The sequence below is a fragment of the Lepidochelys kempii genome, chromosome 3, assembly GCF_965140285.1.
Source record: "Lepidochelys kempii isolate rLepKem1 chromosome 3, rLepKem1.hap1, whole genome shotgun sequence".
NCBI lineage: Eukaryota > Metazoa > Chordata > Testudines > Cheloniidae > Lepidochelys > Lepidochelys kempii.
The window spans coordinates 170,099,441-170,114,015 of NC_136382.1; the positions used below are offsets into that span (position 1 = coordinate 170,099,441).

Genomic DNA, 14,575 nt, shown 5'->3' on the forward strand with positions numbered 1-14,575 from the left:
TACTACAGCAATTACTACTTGGCATTTATTCAAAAATATAAAAATGACTTAAAGATAGGTAAGTGATATTATTCTCTTTTAACAAATGGTGAAACTGAGGTCAAAGTTATTGTGAGCCAAATTTTCCAAAGTGGCCTTTAATTTTGAATGCTTCCATTTCTGGCTGCACAACTTCAAGCACATTGATCCTGATTTTCAGAAGAGTTGAACACCTAAAACTCCAATTGTGAGCAGCTGGTGCTCAGCACCTCTGAAAAGATACTGTGTTACTAGAGGGAATCATGAAAGTACCTAGATAACTTGGAAATGAGGGCCTAGGTGTTTGCAGCTGAACACCCAAAAATAGAGGCCACTAATAAAAACTTGAACTTAAGTGATGTACCCACAATCTCTCAATGAAATAATGGGAGAGTCAAAAATGAACACAGGATTTCCTTTGACTCCCATTATCTACTCATGTTGTCTCCCTTTTATTTAATGTTTTTCCTGCTACAGTTCTACTCAACAGCAGATGCTCCATCATGTTTCTGCTTTTTTGTTGCAACCCACTGGTGTTTAGCTTCTGAATTACATCTTTAATATTGCCTACTTGACCTACATCCTGAACGGTGTATGTCAAATGCTGATTGTGCCTTTACTGTGGTGGGCCCTAAGATGTGGAACTTATTTCGCCTTGGCCTCTATTCCAATCCGTTACCCTCACAGGTCAATTTTAAATATCTTACTTTTTTTTCCCCCAGTTTCTTTTGTATTACTTTTACATAACCATTGTTGATATCCTTATGTGCTTATATCCTTATGCATTCCCTATTTTTCCCTACGCAGTCATTGTTATAAGGAGAATGCTTTTATTTATTCTCTCACTGTAGTTTTATATGTTTATTTTATTTGCCAATTAAAAGGAGTATTTGTCCCTTACTCTAGGTGTTTTTTGATGATCCTTAAATGTACAATTGCGAAAGAGATTCTTCCAGTAATCAGCCTTCAACCATTAATGGTGATAGTCACAACAACCAACAATAAAACTGCAGCAAAAAGCATATTTAATCTATCTGGACAAAGCCTTACTAGTCCTTCGTAGCTAGAGAAAATAACATGACCCTTGCAGTATGCCCTGATTATCAATACATTCTGACTATTTCAGACATTCAGGGGAGGGGAGAGAGTTCCAAAACTGAGGGGACCTCTTGGTTAACACACTGCCAGCTGCGCACTCTCTCTTACAGTAGTGGGGCTCTAGCTCAGGTGCACCCACTGATACAATTTTGACAGTATAGTACAGGGAGACAGATGGTCTCTCCAGTAAGTAGGGTCTAGGTTAAGTAGGGCTTTCCAGGTTAAAATCAACATTTTAAATTCTACCTCGTATTTAACAAGTAGCCAGTGTAGATCCAGAACCATGAGTATAATGTGCTCATGGCAAGGTTTCTAAATTAGCTGCTGAGCCTTGCACCAGCATCAGTCTTTGGATAGATTTAAAATGTAGTCCCATCTAGAGCACATTGGGCAGTCTAATTTGGAGGTGGCAAAGGTGCAGAAGACAACTGCAAGGTCTAAACCTGATAGAAACAGTTTCAATTTTTTCGCTGCATATAATAGGCAGGGTAGAGAGGGGGAAAATCTGATTTGATTGTAGTTGCTGCCTGATCTTCTGATAGCTTGGAATCTAGCCAGACTTCTAGATTGTGCACCTGTTCCACAAATGATCAACATCAACAATTTGCCTAATTCAGGCAGGCAAAAATTTTCTTTGTCATCTGTTCTGATTGTTTCCTCAAACAACCAACATCAGTCTAGTCTAAGCAGATAGCTATCCTCCACTAAGGCAACTGACTACTCTGGTACTCCTATTCCAAACACCATATCAAGAGTACTGTCCAGCATATGAGTTGATCCAGCAACCATCTGGCATAGATTCACCATTGTCATGATGTCTGGCATAGATTCATCATTGTCATGATGGCCATGAACTCCTGAGCTTTTTCAGAGAACTTGTCATCCACATGGAGATTGATGTACTGTAATCTCTTACTATGAGTTTTGGTGTCTTTAAACCCACTATGGTGAGCAACCTGAGCAGCTCCTAGAAGGATTCCATTGTGCAGCAGGGTGAGTAACAGACTAACACCAATCTCATTTTAACACTGTTCCAGGACTCTTAGAGAAGCAAGACAAAGCACGCTATATATGTGAACAGTTTTGGACTAGATTTCTTGCATTTTTGGTTGGATGTAAACAAAACAGTTACACCACTCATGCTGGCACTGAATACTCAGCTGAAGTATTGTCCAAGCAAGTCTTGGCAAACCTGCGAAGTCAGGAGCCTCATCTTTCACTGAATCCTGAATTGTTCTAACTTCATTCAAAGTTGAACCTGTATTAATCGGCAGGACAATAGGACAAGATCATTGTCCATTGACATCCTCTCCTTTCGAGAACAATTTTGGTAAAGCCAAAAACGTCAAAGTCAAACATCTCAATAACATGTATTTTCCCCTCTTTGTCTCCCCCTTCCCACTATCACAGGGCTCAAGTTACCATCCCCCAGGCCTCCAAATCCCAGCCCATAGCAGCATTGCTCCACCTCCTGGGGCAGCCTAAAACAACCACTTAAGAAGGGAACCAGATGCCAGAGCTAGATACCCAAATGCGGAACTCAAACCAAATAGTAGAATACATTTTGATACTGTAATTACCATCCAAACAGAAAAATTGTTCTCATTATCAACAGGCCATTTACCCTTGCCTCCCATCCCCAAGCAGAGTTCACTACCCCAAAAGGGAGAAAACAAAAACAAAATAATTTTTATGTGTGTTGTACTATTTATTTTATTGCGAATTGTTATACATCATTCTGAGTGACTTGGTGGTAGGTATGGGGAGACGCTTCAGAAATAAAACTAGTATTAATTCTGAAAGGACATAGGGTAGTCTTGTTTTCCTTGTATTACATGTAATATAATCACCTACTTCTACTTGTCAAATGTTAAGCTTAAGCACATTAATGATTATATGTCCATAAGAACTTTTCTATAATCCAAAATGTAGAGGTTTACATTTGCTTTTGAAATATGAGTTAATCATAGTTGTTTCTTTAAAATTACAGCTAATGAACTGATCATTTAAAAGTTTTTTTGTCTAGTTTTGGATTAAAATTATATGTATATTTGGCTATAATAAAAGGCAAGGCTTTGTATTAAAAAATAGGAAAGGAAAGCAAAAGAAATCACTGTTTAATTGGAGCTTTAGAGCAACAGCTGTAAAACTCACTTGGTTGTCCTAATTGCCATGAGTAATAGAAAGAGGCTTTGAAAAGTAATCCTTTGTAATGTTTAAGATAATAATTATATTCCAACCAGAGTGCAGTTGTTTTAGAATTAAGTCTGTACTGAACCAGTTAGAGAGCTGGATGTCACAAATAATAGGTGTGGAGAAATATATATCAATGTACACAAAGAAGAGAGCTATCCTCAGGAAGCAGGGACTGAATTTAGAGCTTGAGTCCCCAAGAAAAGACTCCTCAAGGATAATAAACCTCAAGTGCCATATGACTTGAAATGGGTCGTTAAACACGAAGTTTATATACAAATGGTGGCGCACAAATACCAGTTTTCTGTTCTCTTCCAAACATGGCCAGACCTCTTTCCAGACCTGGAAAAATATGTTTTCACAAGTAGCGTGTTTGTATTTTCAAGTCCTTGTTCATTAAATGTGACAAAAAATATTTTTAGTTTTCACTCTTCAGTATACGTTCCCACACAAAAAATGCCACTTAACACTGAGTTAAGGTTAGACTGCTTATCTCACCAACAAAAAAACATAAAACATAAGGAAGTATACAATAAGTAATTCAACAAATCTTCTACACTCGACTCATCACATCCTTTTCTCAACCACAGCTGCCTCCCTTTCACTACCCACAGATCTGAACCTGAAAAACAAGGCTTAACTTAGCTAAATTTATTGGGTTTGTGTTGCTTTCATAAGTTACAGTCTACATAGTTCTGGACGTGGTTTTGTATTGGTTTGTAACTGTGGCATAGTATCAGATTAACAAGAGTGGCTGTGAGGATTTTAAAAAAACATTTAAGAAGTTTTGTGAATGGATGATGTATGCTGGTAATTGTTTGCAATTAGGCAGTAATTTTCATGTGGCAGTATCAATGTGGTATATTGGTGTATTATATTTATGGTCAGAGTTCAGGTTGAACACTGGTTGTTCAGAGGGATGAAGGAGACATGGATCACATGTGCTGGATGGGAAGTACTTAATGAATGGAGTGGAGTTGTGGTATTGAATGAGTTTTTACAGTTTGCATTGGAGGATGATGCAGACTAGCAATCTTAACTCAAAGTTTAAAACTGGAATTTCCCAGTTTTTTAAATATGTCAGTAATATGACAGCTATCCATGTGAACAACTATTAGTACTGTACTGATATGCACAATCCTCTGTTTGCCTTCCCACCAGAATCCTCTTATGCCTCTTCATAGCTCAGCTTTCCTTCTGAATCCTGTACGGCTGAAATCTTTTCTTCCATGTCATCCTGTAGAGCTCTTGTTCCCCTCCATGCCTGATTATCTGCATACTCTCACCCCACCAATATCCCTGCTTCTTATCATGGCCTCCTACTTTCCTACTACTTTCAGCTTTTAACTGTTGATCTGTCTGTAAATATAGATGTATTTGTACTTGTATATATTCATGTTAATATACATTTCATCTAAAAGTTGTAGAAGGAGGGAAAGAGGGGATATATGGTGACCAGTTGAGAGACTGGGAGAGCTCATAAAGGAATAGAGCTGTATGGAGTCACGGGAGGAATGTGTACTACCAGTGAGGGGATGGGGGCCACACAATCCCTCCAGGCAGGAGGTCTGAAAGTGGTTTCAAGGGGTAGGGATATGGGGCAGGGGTATGAGGCATACCTTTCAACTGGCTCAGCTCCAAATCTGCAATGCAGTGTGACAAAGACCCAAAATTAAGGACACATGCAGGAAATTTAGGATGCTGTGAAACTAAGTCCTTTGAATGTAAATAGATAATTCTGTAATCTCTTTTTCTTGTAATTCTGTTGATTCTAAATAATTTTCAACAATAAAAGTAAAGGGAGATGCCAAATTTGTGTAGATTGTAGGTCACTTTGGCATTAAAATAAGTGACATCAATCAAAATGAGATATTTGAAGGGTAGGGTTATGGGTTACGGGGGCGGGGTGAAGAATAGAGAAATGGGACTTGAGTGCTGGGAGAGACCTGCAGGTGGAAAAGAAGGGGAATGGTGTTTCATCGGACTGCAGATTTTCTCCCCTCTATTTCTCCCCTTAGCTCAAACTCTTTTTCACCCTCACCTCACCTCTTCCCCTGCCCACCACAGTTCACCTCTCCCCCATGTCTCCATATCCCTGCACACCTGCTATAGCTCCTTGCCACACCATGTCCTCACAAGGATTTCCGTGCTCCCACAACCTTGCTTTGCTCTGGTCCCCTCATTTCTGAGCACCATTACTTCTCTTGGTTCCTTATGATGGTTGAGGAAGTTGGTGGAGCCAGGGAGCACTCAGGATGTGTGTAGTGGGGAATTTGGGGAATAGAATTTGATTGGGGGAACCAGGCTGTGGAGGAAACCACATTGGCACTTGAAGGTCTTCCCCATCACTGCTGGCTCTGTTCCCTGTGCACTAAGTCAGCATGGACATAGGGAGCACTTGATGTGGTCTCAGTGCAGGGGCACCCGCAATTTCCCTTTCAAAAAGGGAGCAATTTTAAATGTTAAATTCAATAGTCCTCTGAAAAGTTACTGTTTTAAATATGAAGAACAAATTCGAGCTTTAAAGTGTAGAACGGTGGGATTTTAGTCCTGCTTTAAGTGCAAATTTCATTATTGTCCGAACTATTGAGTCCTTTCCAATGTCTTGTCTTTATTATAAATACTACTGTGTAGGCCAAATTCTAGTCTCTATGGATTATTCCTGCAGAGGGGAGTGGGAACTCCAAATGGGTACAGGTTTATCACCCAGCAGAAGAGGCAAAGGGTTCTTATCTCTAAACCTGTTGACCAACATAGATCTTGGGGGCTGTGGTGGAGGCAAGGTGCCTCAGTACATCCACTTCATCAGCTCCCTGCAGTCCCGGAACCTGGACAGCAAGGTTATTGTCCTAGAAATTCCCTCCAAGGGGGAGGAAATGCAAGTTACTGCAGCCTCTACAGTAATTTACATTGGCTTCCTTATGTTTCTTTGACAGGAGACCCCACCAAAAATCATTTGACCCTTCTCCCCTTTCTTCTCACTTTGCACTGCCCCTTCATTACCTGTGGAACCCTAATGGTGGTGCTTTATAAGACTGTAGAAAAGGAGCCAGTACCTGCACGCTTCTCTACCCTTCCAAAGCCAGGATCTCTTCTGTTCACCAAATCAGAAGAAAACATAGGGACCTATATTTGGAGCCCAATCCAATAGTTCTTAATCATGCAAAAATCTCATTGAAGTCAATAATATTGAATGGGGTGTAATTCCAGGAAGAGTTTGGCCCAAATGGCGTTTTGCCTGAATAAGAACTCCAGAGGTGGTGTGCTTTTGTGTGCTTCATTTTAGGGTGGGATAACTTAAACCATTAAAGGTAACGTTAACCACATCTACATTTAAAATTAGGACATTTAGATACTATCTGTACATTAATCAAAGGTAATCTAGCCCTTGGTTTCTCAGAGAGGTTCTACTTATATCAATCACCATAAGCATTTTTTTGAAGTTGGTCATTTTATATAAAAACTGAAAATGAATATTTTCTGGGACTTAATGAATAATGAAAGAAAAAGAAAAGGAGTACTTGTGGCACCTTAGAGACTAACCAATTTATTTGAGCATAAGTTTTCGTGAGCTACAGCTCACTTCATGCATCCGATGAAGTGAGCTGTAGCTCACGAAAGCTTATGCTTGCATCCGATGAAGTGAGCTGTAGCTCACGAAAGCTTATGCTCAAATAAATTGGTTAGTCTCTAAGGTGCCACAAGTCCTCCTTTTCTTTTTGCGAATACAGACTAACACGGCTGTTACTCTGAAAGAAAAATAGTGCTGCCAAATACATTCTCCAAATCCTGATCTCTAAAAAGTTTTAACCAAATTAATTTTTCAAGAAGGGTGCGGGGAAAAATAATTTTAGTCCATAGCCAGTAAACTCACCTCCCCTTGCTTTTTTTGTAAATTGCTCATTTATGAAATTACTTTCACTCTGAAATAAAAAATTCTGAAAACTAAAACTTGCAGCATAAAAAGGAGAAAGTGGTCTTTAAAGAGCTATAATAACGTTACCTATAAATCTTTTCATTGTAAGAATCAGGATGCAATCCTCAATGAGAGATTTTTCTAAGCAAGACTTACAAGATCTTATCAAAATTTTATTTTGAAGGAGAATTTATTTTAATGTTACTACTTTATTCTGAAAAAAAGCATTTCAGCTATTTTAAATTACGTAAAAACCATTACAAACCCAGATTTTTAAAAGAATAAAAATTATAATAGGTTACTACTTTTGAGTGAGATAAATAATTACAGAATTCAGTATACCAACAAGTTCACTCCTTGACAAGCTTTGGATCAGATCTTGCCTTTCTAGATTATTCAAAACTTTAAAAATCAGTGGAAATTCTGCATTTGCAGTGGCTTCGAGACTCGATCCGAAAGTTCACTTTCTTACTGCTGACAGGCATTTCTAATTAAACTTGCTTTTAATTTAGTTATGTTTTGGAGGTGGGACACAAATCCACAATTCACATTTTTTTTTTTAAATATAGAAAGGTCAGTAAATTGCAACTTTTAACACTAAAACCTGTTTTATACATCTTTAGATTAAAAACAAAAACAAAAATTGTCCAGTATTGTCAGTCTGGAAGAAATCTTGGAGGCTTTCTACAAGTTTTTAGGAAAAAATACAAGGTTGTTTTGTTTTTTAAACAAAAATAAACGAAGTAGATTACAACTTTTAAGTGAAAGTGAACAGCTGAGCTATTTCTAGATGGTCAGACCTTCAGTTCTCTTAAAAAAAAAACTTTTAAAAGTGTCTAACTTTAAAAAATGAAGAGCAGAGAGTTAATTAGAGCTTGGAAAATAATAATAATATCTGCGTGTGGTGGCTGCCTTTGCCTTTTTCTCTCTCTCTCTGCTTATTTCTCTCTCCGTGTGGCTGGCAACTCCTGCTCTGTGCTGTGCTGTGCAGTGCAGTGCTCTCCTCTCTCTTTCTCTCTCTCTCTTCCCCCCTCCCTGCCTCCCTCCCTTCTCTCTGTCTCTCTCTCTCTCTCTCGCTCTTACACTGCCAGCCCCTGATGTGATGGCGAAGAAACCCCGTTGACAAGGCACTGCTTTTTCATGACGGTGAGTTTCCCTTTGAGTGTATTATAATTTTGTGATAAAAATTTCAAGGAAAAAAAAACACACAACCTCCTTCCTCCCTTCCTTCGGGGAGGGAAAAGAGAGGGGGGAAATCTATCTCCAGACAGACAGAAAAGAAAGAGGAGCAAATTAACAACCAGGAGTTGCCAAAACCAGGATATTAGGTTTCAGCCCAGAGAGCTATTGGCTCTGGGGCTATGTATATAAATATATATCTAGAGAGAGCGAGAGGGGAGACAGGGAGAAAGAAGAGGGATATTTTGGTGGGTGGTTGTTGAGCAGATGCTAATTCACATGGAAATGAAATATTTATTTCTTTTTCAGCGAGGCTGCGGTGGTGGCTGCTGAGGCCACTTGGAAAAAAAAAAGTTGTTTCTTAAAATAAAGAGGAGAGAGAGAAGGTTTCAGGTCCAGGCTGATCACTGCAGAGAGGGGAGAGGTTTGGGGTGGTTTTTTTCCCCCTCTTCTTGCTGATGCCATGCAAATGCAGGAGAGGAGGGGGGGGGGAATCTTTTTTAATGACTCATTGATTGAGCTGGTTTAAAATTAGTTGTTGTTGGTCTTTTTTTTTTTTTTTTCCGCCCCCCTTGATGGCCATCGAGAGGGCTAGAAAGAGGAGAGGGGGAGAGAGAGAGAGTGCGTGTGTGTGTGAGAGAGAGAGTGAGGAGCGAGGGGGATAGAGAGAGTGTGAGAGGGAGAAAGAAAAATAATCTTTTCAAATCTCCTCCCTCTTTTTTTCCCCCCTCGTTTCTTTGCTTTTCTCTAAAGCTCTCTGGGCTGTGAAACACTCTTTCTTCCTCCTCCTCAGGAAAATGGAGACACTTCGTCTCTCTCCTGGCTGTGTGGGGCTGGGAAGGATTTTTCTTTTTTTCTTCGCTCCTGGCTTGATTTTCCCCCCGCTACCTGCTTCCACCATCCTGATCTTGTAATTCCTCTGAATTCGTTTCTCTGATGTGTGTCTGCTGCGGATTTATTTTTCATCGGTTTTAATGTAGCCACTAGATTTTGTTGGTTTCTTTGCAGGTTTCTTCAGAATTTGCCTGTGTTTATTTTTTCCACGGCGTGGAACTGATGATCCCCGGGGGCGCGTGCGATTTTTGGGCGGTGGACTTGGGGTTTAATCATCTTTCTTTCTTTTTTCTTTTTTTGCTTTGTAGGATCAGGCTCCCCCCTTCCCCCCCCCCCCGCTTTGAACGTATTTACCTGTAATCTCGCTTTCTCTCTATTTTAAAACGTAATAATAAACCGAGACTCTCTCGAGTAACCCTTTTGGTTTTGCGTTTTAAGGGCTGTGTATCTGCTGCTTGGATTTTCTGCGTATCCGGTTCCTCCGATTAGTCCTCTGAGCCATTTTTTTTTTTTAATTTTGAAAAATCTCCTTCGGAATTTGAGCCGAAACCAAACACTGGTGGCATTATGGATGGGGCTTCATTGAAACCTTCTGAGCCGAGGAAGGGCAAAGTAGTTGTTGGGGTTTTTTTTGTTTTTGTTTTTGTTTTGAGGGGAGGGGGTTGGTTAATTTTAGCGGCTTTCTCCTCCAACCTTAACCAAAAAAAAAAAAAATCCTCTTTCCGATCACGGGGTTGTGGGGAAAGTGCTGTAATACGGCATCGTATTTTTAAAAACACCCTCTAACAACTGAAGGGGAAAGAGGACACGGTTTGTGTTTCAAGTATTATTTAATAAGTAGTGGAGGAGGGGAGGGCAGGCGAGGCGAGGCGCGGGGGTGGGGGGAGGCCTTGGGCTTTTCCTGACACACACTCTCTGCTCGCCTCGGTCCCGTCAGGATTTCAGTCCAAAGGAGAAAGCCCCGCCGCCGCCGCCGCCGCCGGTGGACTCGGCTGTTGGTTTGCCGCGCGGGGCTGGCTCGCTGTGTGTGACTGGGAGAGCAGGAGAAGATGGCGCTGTCTGGCTGCCTGCCAGCGTTTGTTGCGCAGTTTCACTGTGACTCTCCTCCCTCCTGGCCTCCTCCCCTACAGGCGCCATTTTAAAGCCCTGGGTGGTTGGGTTTTTTTTTTTGTTTTTCCTTCATTTTTCATTTTCATTCCACTGTGTGGGGCGTCGCCCTCCTCAGGTCATTTCCTTTGCTCATTCGGACTGTTGGAAATGCTGCTTGTGCAGCAAAGAGCACTTCGTTCCTTACTGAGGGAAAACCTCCTTCCCTGGTCTCCTTCACTGTGGAGATGGGTGTGAACGCCTCTCCCTCTCTTTGGGGGCGGAGGCGGGGGAGGAGATGAAAGATCATGTTGCTGGGTGTGTTAAGGAAACATGACACGGTTATGTACTGAGCTCTCAGTAGCTGTTTCCGGAAGGGGCCCTTACACATCTCCACTTCATTTTAAGTCTCTTCCCTTCCTCCCCCTTTCAGATTGTCCCCACAGCCCTTGACTCAGCTGCCAGAGCGAGGGGTGCACTCCTGGGAGGTGTGAAACGCCTTCAAATCCAAATGACTTCAGTGGGGTGTGAGGGAGCTCTGTGTCCCAGAGGGTGGAGAGCCTGTTGTTTAAAGGCTGATAACGTGAGTGGAATATTTGTTGGGTTACCTGTGAACCCAAAATATGGCCCAAACTTGGGGAGGGGAACACTCATTTGAAATTCATTTCACAGTGAGATTAAAAGCATTTCTCTTCTTGTGGTGAAAGCTGCTGTCTCAGGCTTTGATACTCAAAATAAGGTGCGTTAATAAAAAAGTAATAGGAGTGAGACATTTCAAAATACAGATGACAAATTAAAAATTCTTCATCGCTAGAAGGACAATAAAAACACCTTTAATTAGCCTTGCAAAATTCTACTTAGCCACATGCCTAGGGCAAGTAACCCATTTGGTGGGTGAGTAAACAGCAAATTTTTCTTATCCTCTGCTAGATAGACATGAATTTGTATTTTGTGTGGGGGAGAGTCGGTATGTCTTCATGATAATTTTTAAGACTGATTTTAAAAGAATTTCCCAATGAGAAGACTCCCTCTGACTGGTAGTTCTGTTATGATGAAACATGGGGGGGAGGGTTTTGTTTTGGAGCGGTGTGTATTTCAGTGAGACCATTGAAATCTCCCTCCTATTTAAAAAAATAAAACTTCATCATTCAAATACTACACCGTTTAAGGTATACTTATTAATGTGCATATTTAGAAAAAGGATAAAATCTATATTCAGGACATATGAATGAACTCTGTCAAACTGTGTAAAAAAACTACTGAAGCATGTGGCATATTGTTTGTTTCCCTTTTAATTTTATGCCTTTTGATACATCACAGTATGTTCCTGTCAGACTCAGACCTCTCATTCCTTTATGATGGTACTGAAAGATTTTCTCATTTGGGATTAATTTTAAGGCATTTTTTAAAAGCCTTTGTTTGTTGGTGGATGAAAGGATTTTGAGTTGTATTTTCAGTGAGAAATTAAACATTTTCCTCATTTAATTTTTTTTAAATCTCTTCCTTTATATAAATTATAATGTCTAGAGCATATCTAGATACAGCTCTATGAATGCTTGTTTGTTTTTTGAAGACCATCCATATTGATGACAGGACAATAAACTCTTCCAAATTCATTATTTAAAGTCAATTAAAAGGAAGCGAAATTCTTGTTTGCGTACAAATTTTATATTTTTTAATACATGAAAACGTGTCACTTTCAGAGCTGTTATTTTACATTATTTTGCTAAGAATAGTATTGAGGGTGTGAAGGAGGAGTCATTTTATTAATAGTACTGATTATTTATACTACAGAATATATCTGATTCACACTAATAATTGGGAGATCCCTTGTGGATTATTGTAGTAATTTGTGCAAATTAGTAAGTGACAAAAATATGGTAACAGTACCAAGGGTACTGTGTCAGTAACTGCTCAATCCTGCAAATGCTTAAACGCATGCATATGTGTACTTGTGAGTAGTTCCAAACACTTACAGGGTTGGGTCCTAAATGTACTAAGGGCATTTTAACAAGTGTCACTTTGGCCTGGCCTCCACTTGAAAGTTTTGCTGGCACACCTGTGTCAGAAGTGTGGAAAATTGCATCCTTAATCAACCTACCTGTGTTAGCAAAAGCCCCTGTATAGATGCGGCTATACCAGTTAAAAAAAAGTCCTGTTGCTGGAATAGCTGATTTTGTTTGGGAGACTGGTTGGTATAAGGCAGTGGTAGTCAATTTTTTGTCAAGATTCAAATTTCTTGGTCAAGGTAAAGTCAAGATCTAGGCTCCAGGAAAAAAAACAACCCTCCCCCTCCCCACCTCCCCCGGTAATGATAATAAGTAAATAAAAAGATTTCAGGGTCTGTTCAAAAGTGTCTGGCGGTCTGGATTTGGCCCATGGTCACCTATTGGCTACCCTTAGTATAAGCTATATTCGCAGAAGTGTTCTTTTGGTAGTGTAAACTGCTTCTCTTCTAGGGTGGCCAATATAGCTATACTAGCAAAGACAAGATACTGGTGTAGATGTTTATATCGGTAAACTGCGTCTTTGCCGGTATTGCAGTGCCCCCTCCCAAGTAAGATTAGCGATAGCAGCAAAAGCACATTTTTGCTAGTATAATTGAATCTATGGTAGGGCTCGTGCTTGCACAGCTATATAAGTCGGGATCACGCTCTTTTACACCCCAACCAACATAATTTTGTTAACAAGAGCATGAGGGTAGCCACAGTTATACCACAAAAAAGCCGTTTTGCCAGTTTAGCTTATTTTGTTTGGGGAGCTGGTATAAGCTATTCTGGACAGTATGAAATGTGTCTCCACTAGGAAGCTTTATTGGTATAGCTATACTAGCATAGCTGTACCAATAAACCCTTTCTAGTGTGGACAAGGCCTTTGTGCTTGCCTACTTCAGAAAGTTTTGCCTCTCTAATTACACCAGTATAAAGCAGCAGAAAAAAACCCTCCAGTGTGGATGCAGTTATACTGGTTTAAAAGTGCTTATTCTGATTTGGGAAGTGAAAGATGGGTAAAAGGCACCTTTATACTGGTATAACTGCATCCTCCACAGAAGAGCTAATGGTGGTATAACTACGTAGGTAAAAAAAACCACACCCCTAAATGACACAGTTACACTGTTACAACTTTTCTACTGTAGACCAAGTCTTTGATTCAGTTATAGAAACCATGTTTTGCTCTGTTTTTTCATTCAGAATAATTGTGTTTACAGATTAATGAAATGGGAATTAAGAAAATTAATTAACACTATATAATACACCCTTTCCTCTCTTAACTGGATTCCTCATCTAGATGATATATCTTCTAGAATTGTTTCAAGAAGCATTTTGAATGAGGAAAAGTTTTAAAAAAATATCAATGAGACAAATCTTCCTTAAAATACTTTGCAAAATCCTTCATCACAAGGTAATGTTTAAAAAACAAACAAACAAAAAAGCTTTAAAGTTAATTGCAACTGGAAGGGATCATTTTTCAAAGGGCTAAGCTTGTAACACTGCACTCACGCAAAACTCCTATTGACTGCATTTTCATCAGTAAAACTGTTGTCGCATGGGGTGTGAAACAAACACCCCCCGACTGACATAAGTTTTACCGATAAAAAGCACCAGTGTGGACAGCGCTTTGTCAGTGAGAGACACTCTGCCACCGACAAAGCTACCACCCCTCGTTGGGGGTGGTTTAATTTGGTCGACTGGAGAGCTCTCTCCTGCTGACAGAGAGCAGCCACACTGCGTAGTGGCATGGCTGTAGTGGCACAGTTGGACTGCTGTGCAGTGCACAGTGTAGACGTAGTCTTAGTATGAATTTTGCCTGAGTGAGGAGTTACAGGATTGGGCTCTAAGAGCTGAGTTTATTAAGAACTTTGTGGACTGTGGGTAAAATCCTGGACCCACTGAAGTGAATGCCAAAACTCCCATGGACTTTGGGCCAAGAATCATCTTGTATCTTTCTTGAGGATTTCCACTCTAGTTTTCTGGGTAAACTAAGTACTATAAGTTCAGTGTGTTCAAACATTCAAACTGTTCATTCATCTATTAGTTCAATGTGTTCAAACATTATTTGGTTTCTAGAACAGGGTAATTGAAGGGTACATAGTGTCATGCTCAGCATGAATTATCACCAGTAACACAGTATTACTTCATACATTCCTCTGTACTTTAAAGGTGTTCTTTCTGTCTTTTCCAAGATATCTGATTATTACTTTAGTGACTAGTCAGGTGTATTGATAGGAATGCCACTGAAAATGTCTGTACT

General features: G+C 40.0%; 1 protein-coding gene across 4 annotated transcripts in view; it reads left to right on the forward strand.

Annotated features, from left to right (window-relative positions):
• BICRAL (BICRA like chromatin remodeling complex associated protein) overlaps positions 1 to 14,575 on the forward strand; it is a 79,350-nt gene that overhangs the window by 9,424 nt on the left and 55,351 nt on the right. Inside the window, exons 1-2 of one of the 4 annotated variants that reach the window (XM_073339026.2) lie at positions 8,181 to 8,371; positions 10,758 to 10,907. The exons of 1 other annotated variant lie outside the window; for it this stretch is intronic. The gene's annotated coding sequence lies outside the window, so the exon portion shown is untranslated. Of the gene's footprint in view, positions 1 to 8,180; positions 9,315 to 10,757; positions 10,908 to 14,575 lie in introns of those variants that run through there. 2 more of the 4 variants (XM_073339025.2, XM_073339024.2) reach the window with 2 other exon arrangements.